The following is a 17,770-nucleotide window of genomic DNA, read 5'->3' on the forward strand; positions in this document are numbered from 1 at the left end:
AGAACCATCTAAATACTACAGCATGCAGAGGAGAAGTCATAACAGAACCATCTAAACACTACAACATGCAGAGGAGAAGTCATAACAGAACCATCTAAACACTACAACATGCAGAGGAGAAGTCATAACAGAACCATCTAAACACTACAACATGCAGAGGAGAAGTCATAACAGAACCATCTAAACACTACAGCATGCAGAGGAGAAGTCATAACAGAACCATCTAAACACTACAACATGCAGAGGAGAAGTCATAACAGAACCATCTAAACACTACAACATGCAGAGGAGAAGTCATAACAGAACCATCTAAACACTACAGCATGCAGAGGAGAAGTCATAACAGAACCATCTAAACACTACAGCATGCAGAGGAGAAGTCATAACAGAACCATCTAAACACTACAACATGCAGAGGAGAAGTCATAGCAGAACCATCTAAACACTACAGCATGCAGAGGAGAAGTCATAACAGAACCATCTAAACACTACAGCATGCAGAGGAGTAGCCCCTCTCGGGACCCTACATAAAGCTTTTCTGAAATTTTTATGAGTTTTATGTTGGGTCCCTGGTCAGACCTATATTTTCGTATGGAAATTCCAGTACACGGAAGTAGAAATTATCTCTAAAATAGGATCTGCGCCAAGTGACGGCATTATTTTCCTTGAGTTATTCTGAATTCGGTAACTCTAAGTAGCTATACATCCCGCTGCGAATATCTCCTGTGGCGCGGAAGCCGTTAAGTATTTTTAATCTTTGTTTGACCTTTATTTCTTCTTGTTTGTTTACCGTTTATTGTACCGCCTCCCGGTGTGCGGTTGGCTTGTGAGGCTACGTCCCTGCCTCTGATCTGCTGTGTCATAGCTATAGCGCCACTAGCTAGCCAGATAGGCGGTACAATGAGGTGTCAATAAACAAGGAAGGAAGAGAAGAATCCAAGCTTCCAAATCGGGCAAACATATATTAAAAATACTTAACGGCTTCCGCGCCACAGGAGATATTCGCAGCGGCATGTATGGGTACTTATACTTTACATATTCAGAAAGCCTCACACTGAAAAATATCGTCAAAGAGCGCGGAGAGCCGCTAAACATGTTGTTTATGTTTTAAAATGGGTGCGTCCCAGGTGGCATGGTAGTAGTGCTACAGGACCCAATGCTATCTGTGTCAACAAAATGTCAGAAACTTCAGTAGCATTTGGGTTCTGCTTGGAGGGCTAGCAGAGGAGAAGTCATAACAGAACCATCTAAATACTACAACATGCAGAGAAGTCATAACAGAACCATCTAAATACTACAGCATGCAGAGGAGAAGTCATAACAGAACCATCTAAACACTACAGCATGCAGAGGGGAAGTCATAACAGAACCATCTAAATACTACAGCATGCAGAGGAGAAGTCATAACAGAAGTTCACAGAACCATCTAAATACTACAGCATGCAGAGGAGAAGTCATAACAGAACCATCTAAACACTACAACATGCAGAGGGGAAGTCATAACAGAACCATCTAAATACTACGACATGCAGTCATAACAGAACCATCTAAACACTACAGCATGCAGAGGAGAAGTCATAACAGAACCATCTAAACACTACAACATGCAGAGGGGAAGTCATAACAGAACCATCTAAATACTACAACATTCAGTCATAACAGAACCATCTAAACACTACAGCATGCAGTCATAACAGAACCATCTAAACACTACTCTGTTCACCTCTAGTCGATTATTTATTCAGCCACGGACCACCATTTGAGGCCATTTAGCCTCTCAGACCCATTTGAGCCACTGACCACCATTGTGAGCATAGAGTATATTATGAATAGAGAAGGCACCCAGAAGAAACCCTGAGGCGAAATGGACATAGTGGCCGAATGAAGGTATTGCAGCCTGGCCCCAAACACATGAACGCGCTGGTCCGTTGACTATCATTGTGCACGTTCACGACGGCAGCACGCTAGCTAGCTAACGAACTAGCGTGCATCCCAGAATGCTCTGTTCCTACTGTGTTGTGTTCATATATGTTACTACTACTTTATAAAACCATGATCCAGTAGCCGAATGGTTAGAACATCCGGGCCCGGGTTCAACTTCCCAGTCGATGACCGAGTTTCTTTTCTTCTTAACAAACACAACACTGTTTGTTTGCATCAAGTCGAGGTCCTTTATTCATTCAGTATCTGAGCCACGGGACCACCATTTTTTGCCTCAAATACTGAATGAATAATGGACCTCGACGAGAAAAGCTAAAACAATTGTGCTAGTTTGGTAAGAATGAAGCTAACTCTCAGTCCTCGATGGGGATTCGAACTCGGGCCCTGTTGTCTACTAAGCGCCGAGGGTAACCATTGGGCTACTGGAACACGGTTTTACTCAGTGGCACGAACATAATATATAAACATCACAACAAGTTAACATATAAAGTGATCACAGATGTTTGAACAACAACAACGTTAAGTATTAAATAACATTTAACGTACCTGCTTGCTGCGGACACGAGGACGACCGACATGGTGACGTGGCAGAATCAAAACAACACTGAGCAAAACCCCCTCCACGCGTCTCTTCCGTATTTGAGGGGGCCGTCACTTCCTTCCGGGTGTGACGTGAGGCCACGCCCGCGAGTCTTTTGCCGCGATTTTCTTAATGTAGTCATATTGTAGTCCTCGTACGTTACATCCGGGTCCCGTCCGCTTCTATTATGATTATGAACGCGTGAATCTTTTTATTTTTTACAATAACGTTATTTTTCAGAAAGGAAGCCATTGAGGGTTAAAATGTGTCTTAATGCTTCCAACTCGAGTATAATTATTATTAATGTAAACTGTAAAGTGTCCACGACAAAGAAAATGTATGACGTGGAGCTTTCTTGAGTAAGACCCGGAAGCGGGTCACGTCACGGCTTAAATAGTCAATACAGACATGAGTCCCTTTCCTGGCAGTGTTCTCAGTGGTCTAGCGGTCTAGACGCCCGACTTCTTAATACAACTTTATAGAACTTCACGGGTTCAAACCCCTTTGATGTTTTTCTCAATCATTGATTCACAATATACCAGAATGCACGTTTAATCATAATACATAAAGCAGACAGCCCTGTGATTAAACCTTCAGCATTACATTACACTGCAACCCCACTGTGGCTAATACCTTTTTATTCACAATGCCAAGTTATTGTACTCCAAAATAATATATCATGGTGTAGTCTAGCTCTGGTTTGATTGATTGATTTAAATATTTTATTAATAGTTTGTAGAATTACAGTACATTTCAAGCACAAACTCAATACAAAGTCTGTTAACTGTGAGTGGACGACCCAATTAAGCATTACACTTGTTTTAGAGGGTCCACATTGTTCAATTCATCAAAAGTCCACATTGTTCAATTCATCAAAAAACAACATTATTACAAACCTACATTATGTGGGATCCTTTAGCTTACAAACGGAGTGACATTTCTGGCCACAACGTGGGTGTCGCTGGGCTGTGGCGCTGCCAACTGACTTTTGTGTTTCCCTCTGCTTCATGATCACCTTTTAGTTCCTTTATTACAGCGAATCAAAGGTGTGTGAAATACTTCTGTAATTAATGACTTGCTGACTATCTCGCGATTTTAGCCTGGATTTAGTGTTCACGCCACATAGGCTATACATTGAAGACCACATAGGCTATAGCCTACATGAAGACCCGACTCCAGCAGCAGAACTGACAGGTAGGCTACAGTACCAAAAAAAAGCCCTATCTTGACCACAGAAACGCCCCTAAAAGACACGGTATCCTACCGTCGGTATACGTGTAACATAGTGTGTATAAATTGGCAGATTTTATTTTTTATTTTGCACGTCACTTTCTGACTTTCCAAAGGAAACGTTTTAATGCCTTATTGCTGTGTTGTTGGTGATTTGTGGATTCGTTTTAGATCAATCAGGGATCTGTTAATAACTTAATACTGTACTGCAGTCTGCAGTTGTTCCCAAATCCACATTTGTTGAGCCCCCATTAGACCCCCATTAGACACTACTTGATATGTATCAAACAAATTTGGCTAATAATAAATTAATTAACATAATTTCAAACATTAAACCATTTAAACTTCTTCACCTGAACTGACCAGCTCGGTGAAATAACTCAGTACTCAAAACATGTTAATTTATATCAATTTTATTTATAACTGCCAATGTCATGTAAATGTACAACGCACAAAATGTATGTCACCATAACCAAACATGTATTTCTACTTGATAAACCTTATTTATTGGAAGAAGGAGCACTTGCAGCATGTATAGATTTTGAGTCTATAATTTTGTTCTAAATACCTGCAAATTGACAAATTGTACATAACTCCTGTACTGGACGCTTTATCGTATAAAGTAAAGAAAATAAAGAACCAGACCACGTGATTAGACAAAAAGTCTCTGCAAAAAAAAAAACAGTTTCTTACCCAAACTTACAAGTGAAACTTCAGTAGTATTTAACCCATTCTGACCTGAGATCAGATTCATACGAGGTTTCCACATGGACACACACTGGTCTGATTAACCCATTCTGACCTGAGATCAGATTCATACGAGGTTTCCACATGGACACACACTGGTCTGATTAACACGGTTCTGAATGTGAAAATCTGACATAACATTTCTATGTTCCGCATCTAGAGCCATACTGTAAAATAGATTCCAGCCTCACAAGAACTATGCATACATTTCACCTGGGCTGGTGGTGATTCACATTAAATGCCGGCAAAGCCATCCATCCTTTAATCACTTGAAACATGTGAAATTATCCTTTACAAATGTTCAAAAACAGCCTCACAATGCTGTGTTGTGAGTTTGTAGATCAGCCATTTTTACAATTGAACATTGTTGTGCGACTAAGTGTATATATTATGTAGGACTTAAGAGGTTAATTACAAAATGATGTAACAATAACTGAACGACTTCTACAAACATCTGTCAAAGGCATCACAAATTTAAAAAAATTGCAGAGTGTGGTTGCCGCAGTGGCTTACATATGCCCCTCCCACTAGTATTGCCAGCCAATTACAATTTCAAGTCACGCCTTAGATCATGCGTAAGTAATTCGGAGGGGATTTAACCCCCGAAATTCATGTTTTTGCGACAAACGGTTACATTTCTCGCATTTGCGGCGCCCCCTATGGATGAAAATGGAATTGCTTTTAGAACTTGGTTGATTGAACCACCCCGGACATGTGATTGAAATGTGGGATGGATTGGACATTCCGTTCGTGATTTATGGCATTTTTTGTGATATAGGCCCCTCCTACTAACTTCGGAAGACGATTACGGCCGAACGATACGCACTTTCAAAATTCTGCAGTTCAGTTTTAATTGGATGGGTCCAGAGATCACGTGTGCCGATTTCTGTGAGATTTGGACAAAATCTGTAGGAGGAAAAGCAAAAAGTGGGTTTTGGACAAAATTCAAAATGGCGGAAAATCTATCATGGCGGAAATGGGAGTGGCCTATATGGGGAGATGCGTCATGACCCAAGGAATCCAGGGAAAAAATATTTTTTATTTTACGACCTATGGTTCAAGAGTTATAAGCCAAAAGGTAAAGTGGGCTGTTATAGCGCCACCATGAGGCCGACCGATAAAATTTTAAGGTTAAATAATTTTAGGGATAATGTTGAATTATCCCTAAAAGTTTTGTAACTATAGTGATTACAGTCTCCGAGGAACAAATACTTGAATGTGAATTTTTGCCTTTTCCCATTCATGTCAATGGGGAAATTTAATTCACTAATAAATTCATATCAATTAAACTATACAACATTTCTCTTAACAAAATACAAGCACACGATTCCCGATTTTTCCGGTCAATTTGACATATGGCTCAAGTGCGTACAGCGTACAGTGTGGGAGGTATAAAGCGTCAAAATAAAGACTACTCCAGTGAAATAATAAAGTGTCACAGTTACAAGAGTCTGGTTGCCCATTCGGGCAACCACACTAACTAGCTATTTTAGAGTCATTATTCATTTGTAAATTGACACAGGAGTGTGCATAGCAAAGAGATGCATTCCAAAGCCAAAGGAAATACTTAAACACTTCCTTTTTTGACTAGGGTCCCCCAGGTGTCTATCCTTGGCCCCCTCTTGTTTCCCCAAACCTCTTCACCGAAAATAGATGACCTACAAGCTCACATAGTGTCAAACTAGGGGGTTTTCATGATGCTGAATCCATTCCAAGCATTGGTTTTGCACGAAAACACGCCTTGGGCTAAATTCGGCCATAGCCACTTGCCCAAATGTGCCCAAATGTGCTGACCTCATCACATTTGTGATGACTGCTATGGCAATTTTTTGTGTTTTTTGTGCAAAACTAATGCTTGCAATGGATACTGATCGATGCAATGTGAAAGCATTGGATACACTTGAATGAAGTGTTGTGTACTTGGGTGAGGAAGAATCAAGGCCAATGTGAATCATGGCCTCGGGACCAGGCAATCGTATTCGGGAACAGTTTGAACTAGAAAATTCGCAATTTAAAAAAATTGCAGAGTGTGGTTGCCGCAGTGGCTTACATATGCCCCTCCCACTAGTATTGCCAGCCAATTACAATTTCAAGTCACGCCTTAGATCATGCGTAAGTAATTCGGAGGGGATTTAACCCCCGAAATTCATGTTTTTGCGACAAACGGTTACATTTCTCGCGTTTGCGGCGCCCCCTATGGATGAAAATTGAATTGCTTGGTTGATTGTACCACCCCGGACATGTGATTGAAATTTGGGATGGATTGGACATTCCGTTCGTGATTTATGGCATTTTTTGTGATATAGGCCCCTCCTACTAACTTCGGAAGACGATTACGGCCGAACGATACGCACTTTCAAAATTCTGCGTTTTAATTGGATGGGTCCAGAGATCACGTGTGCCGATTTCTGTGAGATTTGGACGAAATCTGTAGGAGGAAAAGCAAAAAGTGTGTTTTGGACAAAATTCAAAATGGCGGAAAATCTATCATGGCGGAAATGGGCGTGGCCTATATGGGGAGATGCGTCATGACCCAAGGAATCCAGGGAAAACATTTTTTTGATTTTACGACCTACGGTTCAAGAGTTATAAGCCAAAAGGTAAAGTGGGCTGTTATAGCGCCACCATGAGGCCGACCGATAAAATTTTAGGGTTAAATAATTTTAGGGATAATGTTGAATTATCCCTAAAAGTTTTGTAACTATAGTGATTACAGTCTCCGAGGAACAAATACTTTTATGTGAATTTTTGCCTTTTCCCATTCATGTCAATGGGGAAATTTAATTCACTAATAAATTCATATCAATTAAACTATACAACATTTCTCTTAACAAAATACAAGCACACGATTCCCGATTTTTCCGGTCAATTTGACATATGGCTCAAGTGCGTACAGCGTACAGTGTGGGAGGTATAAAGCGTCAAAATAAAGACTACTCCAGTGAAATAATAAGTACTAGAAAATTCGCAATTTAAAAAAATTGCAGAGTGTGGTTGCCGCAGTGGCTTACATATGCCCCTCCCACTAGTATTGCCAGCCAATTACAATTTCAAGTCACGCCTTAGATCATGCGTAAGTAATTCGGAGGGGATTTAACCCCCGAAATTCATGTTTTTGCGACACACGGTTACATTTCTCGCATTTGCGGCGCCCCCTATGGATGAAAATGGAATTGCTTTTAGAACTTGGTTGATTGAACCACCCCGGACATGTGATTGAAATGTGGGATGGATTGGACATTCCGTTCGTGATTTATGGCATTTTTTGTGATATAGGCCCCTCCTACTAACTTCGGAAGACGATTACGGCCGAACGATACGCACTTTCAAAATTCTGCGGCTCAGTTTTAATTGGATGGGTCCAGAGATCACGTGTGCCGATTTCTGTGAGATTTGGACAAAATCTGTAGGAGGAAAAGCAAAAAGTGTGTTTTGGACAAAATTCAAAATGGCGGAAAATCTATCATGGCGGAAATGGGCGTGGCCTATATGGGGAGATGCGTCATGACCCAAGGAATCCAGGGAAAAAATAATTTTGATTTTATGACCTACGGTTCAAGAGTTATAAGCCAAAAGGTAAAGTGGGCTGTTATAGCGCCACCATGAGGCCGACCGATAAAATTTTAGGGTTAAATAATTTTAGGGATAATGTTGAATTATCCCTAAAAGTTTTGTAACTATAGTGATTACAGTCTCCGACGAACAAATACTTTTATGTGAATTTTTGCCTTTTCCCATTCATGTCAATGGGGACATTTAATTCACTAATAAATTCATATCAATTAAACTATACAACATTTCTCTTAACAAAATACAAGCACACGATTCCCGATTTTTCCGGTCAATTTGACATATGGCTCAAGTGCGTACAGCGTACAGTGTGGGAGGTATAAAGCGTCAAAATAAAGACTACTCCAGTGAAAAAATAACTAGAAAATTCGCAATTTTAAAAAATTGCAGAGTGTGGTTGCCGCAGTGGCTTACATATGCCCCTCCCACTAGTATTGCCAGCCAATTACAATTTCAAGTCACGCCTTAGATCATGCGTAAGTAATTCGGAGGGGATTTAACCCCCGAAATTCATGTTTTTGCGACAAACGGTTACATTTCTCGCATTTGCGGCGCCCCCTATGGATGAAAATGGAATTGCTATTAGAACTTGGTTGATTGAACCACCCCGGACATGTGATTGAAATTTGGGATGGATTGGACATTCCGTTCGTGATTTATGGCATTTTTTGTGATATAGGCCCCTCCTACTAACTTCGGAAGACGATTACGGCCGAACGATACGCACTTTCAAAATTCTGCGGTTCAGTTTTAATTGGATGGGTCCAGAGATCACATGTGCCGATTTCTGTGAGATTTGGACAAAATCTGTAGGAGGAAAAGCAAAAAGTGTGTTTTGGACAAAATTCAAAATGGCGGAAAATCTATCATGGCGGAAATGGGCGTGGCCTATATGGGGAGATGCGTCATGACCCAAGGAATCCAGGGAAAACATTTTTTTGATTTTACGACCTACGGTTCAAGAGTTATAAGCCAAAAGGTAAAGTGGGCTGTTATAGCGCCACCATGAGGCCGACCGATAAAATTTTAGTGTTAAATAATTTTAGGGATAATGTTGAATTATCCCTAAAAGTTTTGTAACTATAGTGATTACAGTCTCAGAGGAACAAATACTTGAATGTGAATTTTTGCCTTTTCCCATTCATGTCAATGGGGAAATTTAATTCACTAATAAATTCATATCAATTAAACTATACAACATTTCTCTTAACAAAATACAAGCACACGATTCCCGATTTTTCCGGTCAATTTGACATATGGCTCAAGTGCGTACAGCGTACAGTGTGGGAGGTATAAAGCGTCAAAATAAAGACTACTAATAAAGACCACACTAACAAATAACACTAGAAAATTCGCAATTTAAAAAAATTGCAGAGTGTGGTTGCCGCAGTGGCTTACATATGCCCCTCCCACTAGTATTGCCAGCCAATTACAATTTCAAGTCACGCCTTAGATCATGCGTAAGTAATTCGGAGGGGATTTGACCCCCGAAATTCATGTTTTTGCGACAAACGGTTACATTTCTCGCATTTGCGGCGCCCCCTATGGATGAAAATGCATTAGAACTTGGTTGATTGAACCACCCCGGACATGTGATTGAAATTTGGGATGGATTGGACATTCCGTTCGTGATTTATGGCATTTTTTGTGATATAGGCCCCTCCTACTAACTTCGGAAGACGATTACGGCCGAACGATACGCACTTTCAAAATTCTGCGGTTCAGTTTTAATTGGATGGGTCCAGAGATCACGTGTGCCGATTTCTGTGAGATTTGGACGAAATCTGTAGGAGGAAAAGCAAAAAGTGTGCTTTGGACAAAATTCAAAATGGCGGAAAATCTATCATGGCGGAAATGGGTGTGGCCTATATGGGGAGATGCGTCATGACCCAAGGAATCCAGGGAAAAAATAATTTTGATTTTACGACCTACGGTTCAAGAGTTATAAGCCAAAAGGTAAAGTGGGCTGTTATAGCGCCACCATGAGGCCGACCGATAAAATTTTAGGGTTAAATAATTTTAGGGATAATGTTGAATTATCCCTAAAAGTTTTGTAACTATAGTGATTACAGTCTCCGACGAACAAATACTTTTATGTGAATTTTTGCCTTTTCCCATTCATGTCAATGGGGAAATTTAATTCACTAATAAATTCATATCAATTAAACTATACAACATTTCTCTTAACAAAATACAAGCACACGATTCCCGATTTTTCCGGTCAATTTGACATATGGCTCAAGTGCGTACAGCGTACAGTGTGGGAGGTATAAAGCGTCAAAATAAAGACTACTAATAAAGACCACACTAACAAATAACACTAGAAAATTCGCAATTTTAAAAAATTGCAGAGTGTGGTTGCCGCAGTGGCTTACATATGCCCCTCCCACTAGTATTGCCAGCCAATTACAATTTCAAGTCACGCCTTAGATCATGCGTAAGTCATTCGGAGGGGATTTAACCCCCGAAATTCATGTTTTTGCGACAAACGGTTACATTTCTCGCATTTGCGGCGCCCCCTATGGATGAAAATGGAATTGCTTTTAGAACTTGGTTGATTGAACCACCCCGGACATGTGATTGAAATTTGGGATGGATTGGACATTCCGTTCGTGATTTATGGCATTTTTGTGATATAGGCCCCTCCTACTAACTTCGGAAGACGATTGCGGCCGAACGATACGCACTTTCAAAATTCTGCGGCTCAGTTTTAATTGGATGGGTCCAGAGATCACGTGTGCCGATTTCTGTGAGATTTGGACAAAATCTGTAGGAGGAAAAGCAAAAAGTGTGTTTTGGACAAAATTCAAAATGGCGGAAAATCTATCATGGCGCAAATGGGCGTGGCCTATATGGGGAGATGCGTCATGACCCAAGGAATCCAGGGAAAAAATAATTTTGATTTTACGACCTACGGTTCAAGAGTTATAAGCCAAAAGGTAAAGTGGGCTGTTATAGCGCCACCATGAGGCCGACCGATAAAAATTTAGGGTTAAATAATTTTAGGGATAATGTTGAATTATCCCTAAAAGTTTTGTAACTATAGTGATTACAGTCTCCGAGGAACAAATACTTTTATGTGAATTTTTGCCTTTTCCCATTCATGTCAATGGGGACATTTAATTCACTAATAAATTCATATCAATTAAACTATACAACATTTCTCTTAACAAAATACAAGCACACGATTCCCGATTTTTCCGGTCAATTTGACATATGGCTCAAGTGCGTACAGCGTACAGTGTGGGAGGTATAAAGCGTCAAAATAAAGACTACTAATAAAGACCACGCTAACAAATAACACTAGAAAATTCGCAATTTAAAAAAATTGCAGAGTGTGGTTGCCGCAGTGGCTTACATATGCCCCTCCCACTAGTATTGCCAGCCAATTACAATTTCAAGTCACGCCTTAGATCATGCGTAAGTAATTCGGAGGGGATTTAACCCCCGAAATTCATGTTTTTGCGTCAAACGGTTACATTTCTCGCATTTGCGGCGCCCCCTATGGGTGAAAATGGAATTGCTTTTAGAACTTGGTTGATTGAACCACCCCGGACATGTGATTGAAATTTGGGATGGATTGGACATTCCGTTCGTGATTTATGGCATTTTTTGTGATATAGGCCCCTCCTACTAACTTCGGAAGACGATTACGGCCGAACGATACGCACTTTCAAAATTCTGCGGTTCAGTTTTAATTGGATGGGTCCAGAGATCACGTGTGCCGATTTCTGTGAGATTTGGACGAAATCTGTAGGAGGAAAAGCAAAAAGTGTGCTTTGGACAAAATTCAAAATGGCGGAAAATCTATCATGGCGGAAATGGGTGTGGCCTATATGGGGAGATGCGTCATGACCCAAGGAATCCAGGGAAAAAATAATTTTGATTTTACGACCTACGGTTCAAGAGTTATAAGCCAAAAGGTAAAGTGGGCTGTTATAGCGCCACCATGAGGCCGACCGATAAAATTTTAGGGTTAAATAATTTTAGGGATAATGTTGAATTATCCCTAAAAGTTTTGTAACTATAGTGATTACAGTCTCCGACGAACAAATACTTTTATGTGAATTTTTGCCTTTTCCCATTCATGTCAATGGGGAAATTTAATTCACTAATAAATTCATATCAATTAAACTATACAACATTTCTCTTAACAAAATACAAGCACACGATTCCCGATTTTTCCGGTCAATTTGACATATGGCTCAAGTGCGTACAGCGTACAGTGTGGGAGGTATAAAGCGTCAAAATAAAGACTACTAATAAAGACCACACTAACAAATAACACTAGAAAATTCGCAATTTTAAAAAATTGCAGAGTGTGGTTGCCGCAGTGGCTTACATATGCCCCTCCCACTAGTATTGCCAGCCAATTACAATTTCAAGTCACGCCTTAGATCATGCGTAAGTCATTCGGAGGGGATTTAACCCCCGAAATTCATGTTTTTGCGACAAACGGTTACATTTCTCGCATTTGCGGCGCCCCCTATGGATGAAAATGGAATTGCTTTTAGAACTTGGTTGATTGAACCACCCCGGACATGTGATTGAAATTTGGGATGGATTGGACATTCCGTTCGTGATTTATGGCATTTTTGTGATATAGGCCCCTCCTACTAACTTCGGAAGACGATTGCGGCCGAACGATACGCACTTTCAAAATTCTGCGGCTCAGTTTTAATTGGATGGGTCCAGAGATCACGTGTGCCGATTTCTGTGAGATTTGGACAAAATCTGTAGGAGGAAAAGCAAAAAGTGTGTTTTGGACAAAATTCAAAATGGCGGAAAATCTATCATGGCGCAAATGGGCGTGGCCTATATGGGGAGATGCGTCATGACCCAAGGAATCCAGGGAAAAAATAATTTTGATTTTACGACCTACGGTTCAAGAGTTATAAGCCAAAAGGTAAAGTGGGCTGTTATAGCGCCACCATGAGGCCGACCGATAAAAATTTAGGGTTAAATAATTTTAGGGATAATGTTGAATTATCCCTAAAAGTTTTGTAACTATAGTGATTACAGTCTCCGAGGAACAAATACTTTTATGTGAATTTTTGCCTTTTCCCATTCATGTCAATGGGGACATTTAATTCACTAATAAATTCATATCAATTAAACTATACAACATTTCTCTTAACAAAATACAAGCACACGATTCCCGATTTTTCCGGTCAATTTGACATATGGCTCAAGTGCGTACAGCGTACAGTGTGGGAGGTATAAAGCGTCAAAATAAAGACTACTAATAAAGACCACGCTAACAAATAACACTAGAAAATTCGCAATTTAAAAAAATTGCAGAGTGTGGTTGCCGCAGTGGCTTACATATGCCCCTCCCACTAGTATTGCCAGCCAATTACAATTTCAAGTCACGCCTTAGATCATGCGTAAGTAATTCGGAGGGGATTTAACCCCCGAAATTCATGTTTTTGCGTCAAACGGTTACATTTCTCGCATTTGCGGCGCCCCCTATGGGTGAAAATGGAATTGCTTTTAGAACTTGGTTGATTGAACCACCCCGGACATGTGATTGAAATTTGGGATGGATTGGACATTCCGTTCGTGATCTATGGCATTTTTTGTGATATAGGCCCCTCCTACTAACTTCGGAAGACGATTACGGCCGAACGATACGCACTTTCAAAATTCTGCGGCTCAGTTTTAATTGGATGGGTCCAGAGATCACGTGTGCCGATTTCTGTGAGATTTGGACGAAATCTGTAGGAGGAAAAGCAAAAAGTGTGTTTTGGACAAAATTCAAAATGGCGGAAAATCTATCATGGCGGAAATGGGCGTGGCCTATATGGGGAGATGCGTCATGACCCAAGGAATCCAGGGGAAAAATAATTTTGATTTTACGACCTACGGTTCAAGAGTTATAAGCCAAAAGGTAAAGTGGGCTGTTATAGCGCCACCATGAGGCCGACCGATAAAATTTTAGGGTTAAATAATTTTAGGGATAATGTTGAATTATCCCTAAAAGTTTTGTAACTGTAGTGATTACAGTCTTCGAGGAACAAATACTTGAATGTGATTTTTTGCCTTTTCCCATTCATGTCAATGGGGAAATTTAATTCACTAATAAATTCATATCAATTAAACTATACAACATTTCCCTTAACAAAATACAAGCACACGATTCCCGATTTTTCCGGTCAATTTGACATATGGCTCAAGTGCGTACAGCGTACAGTGTGGGAGGTATAAAGCGTCAAAATAAAGACTACTCCAGTGAGAAAATAATAATAAAGTGTCACAGTTACAAGAGTCTGGTTGCCCATTCGGGCAACCACACTAACTAGAAAATTCGCAATTTAAAAAAATTGCAGAGTGTGGTTGCCGCAGTGGCTTACATATGCCCCTCCCACTAGTATTGCCAGCCAATTACAATTTCAAGTCACGCCTTAGATCATGCGTAAGTAATTCGGAGGGGATTTAACCCCCGAAATTCATGTTTTTGCGACAAGCGGTTACATTTCTCGCATTTGCGGCGCCCCCTATGGATGAAAATTGAATTGCTTTTAGAACTTGGTTGATTGAACCACCCCGGACATGTGATTGAAATTTGGGATGGATTGGACATTCCGTTCGTGATTTATGGCATTTTTTGTGATATAGGCCCCTCCTACTAACTTCGGAAGACGATTGCGGCCGAACGATACGCACTTTCAAAATTCTGCGGCTCAGTTTTAATTGGATGGGTCCAGAGATCACGTGTGCCGATTTCTGTGAGATTTGGACAAAATCTGTAGGAGGAAAAGCAAAAAGTGTGTTTTGGACAGAATTCTAAATGGCGGAAAATCTATCATGGCGGAAATGGGCGTGGCCTATATGGGGAGATGCGTCATGACCCAAGGAATCCAGGGAAAAAATAATTTTGATTTTACGACCTACGGTTCAAGAGTTATAAGCCAAAAGGTAAAGTGGGCTGTTATAGCGCCACCATGAGGCCGACCGATAAAATTTTAGGGTTAAATAATTTTAGTGATAATGTTGAAATATCCCTAAAAGTTTTGTAACTATAGTGATTACAGTCTCCGAGGAACAAATACTTTTATGTGAATTTTTGCCTTTTCCCATTCATGTCAATGGGGAAATTTAATTCACTAATAAATTCATATCAATTAAACTATACAACATTTCTCTTAACAAAATACAAGCACACGATTCCCGATTTTTCCGGTCAATTTGACATATGGCTCAAGTGCGTACAGCGTACAGTGTGGGAGGTATAAAGCGTCAAAATAAAGACTACTCCAGTGAGAAAATAACTAGAAAATTCGCAATTTTAAAAAATTGCAGAGTGTGGTTGCCGCAGTGGCTTACACTAGTATTGCCAGCCAATTACAATTTTCTAGTCACGCCTTAGATCATGCGTAAGTAATTCGGAGGGGATTTAACCCCCGAAATTCATGTTTTTGCGACAAACGGTTACATTTCTCGCATTTGCGGCGCCCCCTATGGATGAAAATGGAATTGCTATTAGAACTTGGTTGATTGAACCACCCCGGACATGTGATTGAAATTTGGGATGGATTGGACATTCCGTTCGTGATTTATGGCATTTTCTGTGATATAGGCCCCTCCTACTAACTTCGGAAGACGATTGCGGCCGAACGATACGCACTTTCAAAATTCTGCGGCTCAGTTTTAATTGGATGGGTCCAGAGATCACGTGTGCCGATTTCTGTGAGATTTGGACAAAATCTGTAGGAGGAAAAGCAAAAAGTGTGTTTTGGACAAAATTCAAAATGGCGGAAAATCTATCATGGCGGAAATGGGCGTGGCCTATATGGGGAGATGCGTCATGACCCAAGGAATCCAGGGAAAAAATAATTTAGATTTTACGACCTACGGTTCAAGAGTTATAAGCCAAAAGGTAAAGTGGGCTGTTATAGCGCCACCATGAGGCCGACCTATAAAATTATAATTTTAATAAATTTTAGTCATAATTAAGAAATATCCCTAAAAGTTTTGTAACTATAGTGATTACAGTCTCCGAGGAACAAATACTTGAATGTGATTTTTTGCCTTTTCCCATTCATGTCAATGGGGAAATTTAATTCACTAATAAATTCATATCAATTAAACTATACAACATTTCTCTTAACAAAATACAAGCACACGATTCCCGATTTTTCCGGTCAATTTGACATATGGCTCAAGTGCGTACAGCGTACAGTGTGGGAGGTATAAAGCGTCAAAATAAAGACTACTCCAGTGAGAAAATAACTAGAAAATTCGCAATTTAAAAAAATTGCAGTGTGGTTGCCGCAGTGGCTTACATATGCCCCTCCCACTAGTATTGCCAGCCAATTACAATTTCAAGTCACGCCTTAGATCATGCGTAAGTAATTCGGAGGGGATTTAACCCCCGAAATTCATGTTTTTGCGACAAACGGTTACATTTCTCGCATTTGCGGCGCCCCCTATGGATGAAAATGGAATTGCTTTTAGAACTTGGTTGATTGAACCACCCCGGACATGTGATTGAAATTTGGGATGGATTGGACATTCCGTTCGTGATTTATGGCATTTTTTGTGATATAGGCCCCTCCTACTAACTTCGGAAGACGATTACGGCCGAACGATACGCACTTTCAAAATTCTGCGGCTCAGTTTTAATTGGATGGGTCCAGAGATCACGTGTGCCGATTTCTGTGAGATTTGGACAAAATCTGTAGGAGGAAAAGCAAAAAGTGTGTTTTGGACAAAATTCAAAATGGCGGAAAATCTATCATGGCGGAAATGGGCGTGGCCTATATGGGGAGATGCGTCATGACCCAAGGAATCCAGGGAAAAGATCATTTTGATTTTACGACCTACGGTTCAAGAGTTATAAGCCAAAAGGTAAAGTGGGCTGTTATAGCGCCACCATGAGGCCGACCGATACAATTTAAGGGGTAAATAATTTTAGGGATAATGTTGAATTATCCCTAAAAGTTTTGTAACTATAGTGATTACAGTCTCCGAGGAACAAATACTTGAATGTGAATTTTTGCCTTTTCCCATTCATGTCAATGGGGAAATTTAATTCACTAATAAATTCATATCAATTAAACTATACAACATTTCTCTTAACAAAATACAAGCACACGATTCCCGATTTTTCCGGTCAATTTGACATATGGCTCAAGTGCGTACAGCGTACAGTGTGGGAGGTATAAAGCGTCAAAATAAAGACTACTCCAGTGAGAAAATAAAGTGTCACAGTTACAAGAGTCTGGTTGCCCATTCGGGCAACCACACTAATAATAAAGTGTCACAGTTACAAGAGTCTGGTTGCCCATTCGGGCAACCACACTAACTAGAAAATTCGCAATTTAAAAAAATTGCAGAGTGTGGTTGCCGCAGTGGCTTACATATGCCCCTCCCACTAGTATTGCCAGCCAATTACAATTTCAAGTCACGCCTTAGATCATGCGTAAGTCATTCGGAGGGGATTTAACCCCCGAAATTCATGTTTTTGCGACAAACGGTTACATTTCTCGCTTCTGCGGCGCCCCCTATGGATGAAAATGGAATTGCTTTTAGAACTTGGTTGATTGAACCACCCCGGACATGTGATTGAAATTTGGGATGGATTGGACATTCCGTTCGTGATTTATGGCATTTTTTGTGATATAGGCCCCTCCTACTAACTTCGGAAGACGATTACGGCCGAACGATACGCACTTTCAAAATTCTGCGGCTCACTTTTAA

This window comes from Protomyctophum parallelum (assembly GCF_964188405.1).
Source record: "Protomyctophum parallelum genome assembly, chromosome: 16".
NCBI classification, from domain to species: domain Eukaryota; kingdom Metazoa; phylum Chordata; class Actinopteri; order Myctophiformes; family Myctophidae; genus Protomyctophum; species Protomyctophum parallelum.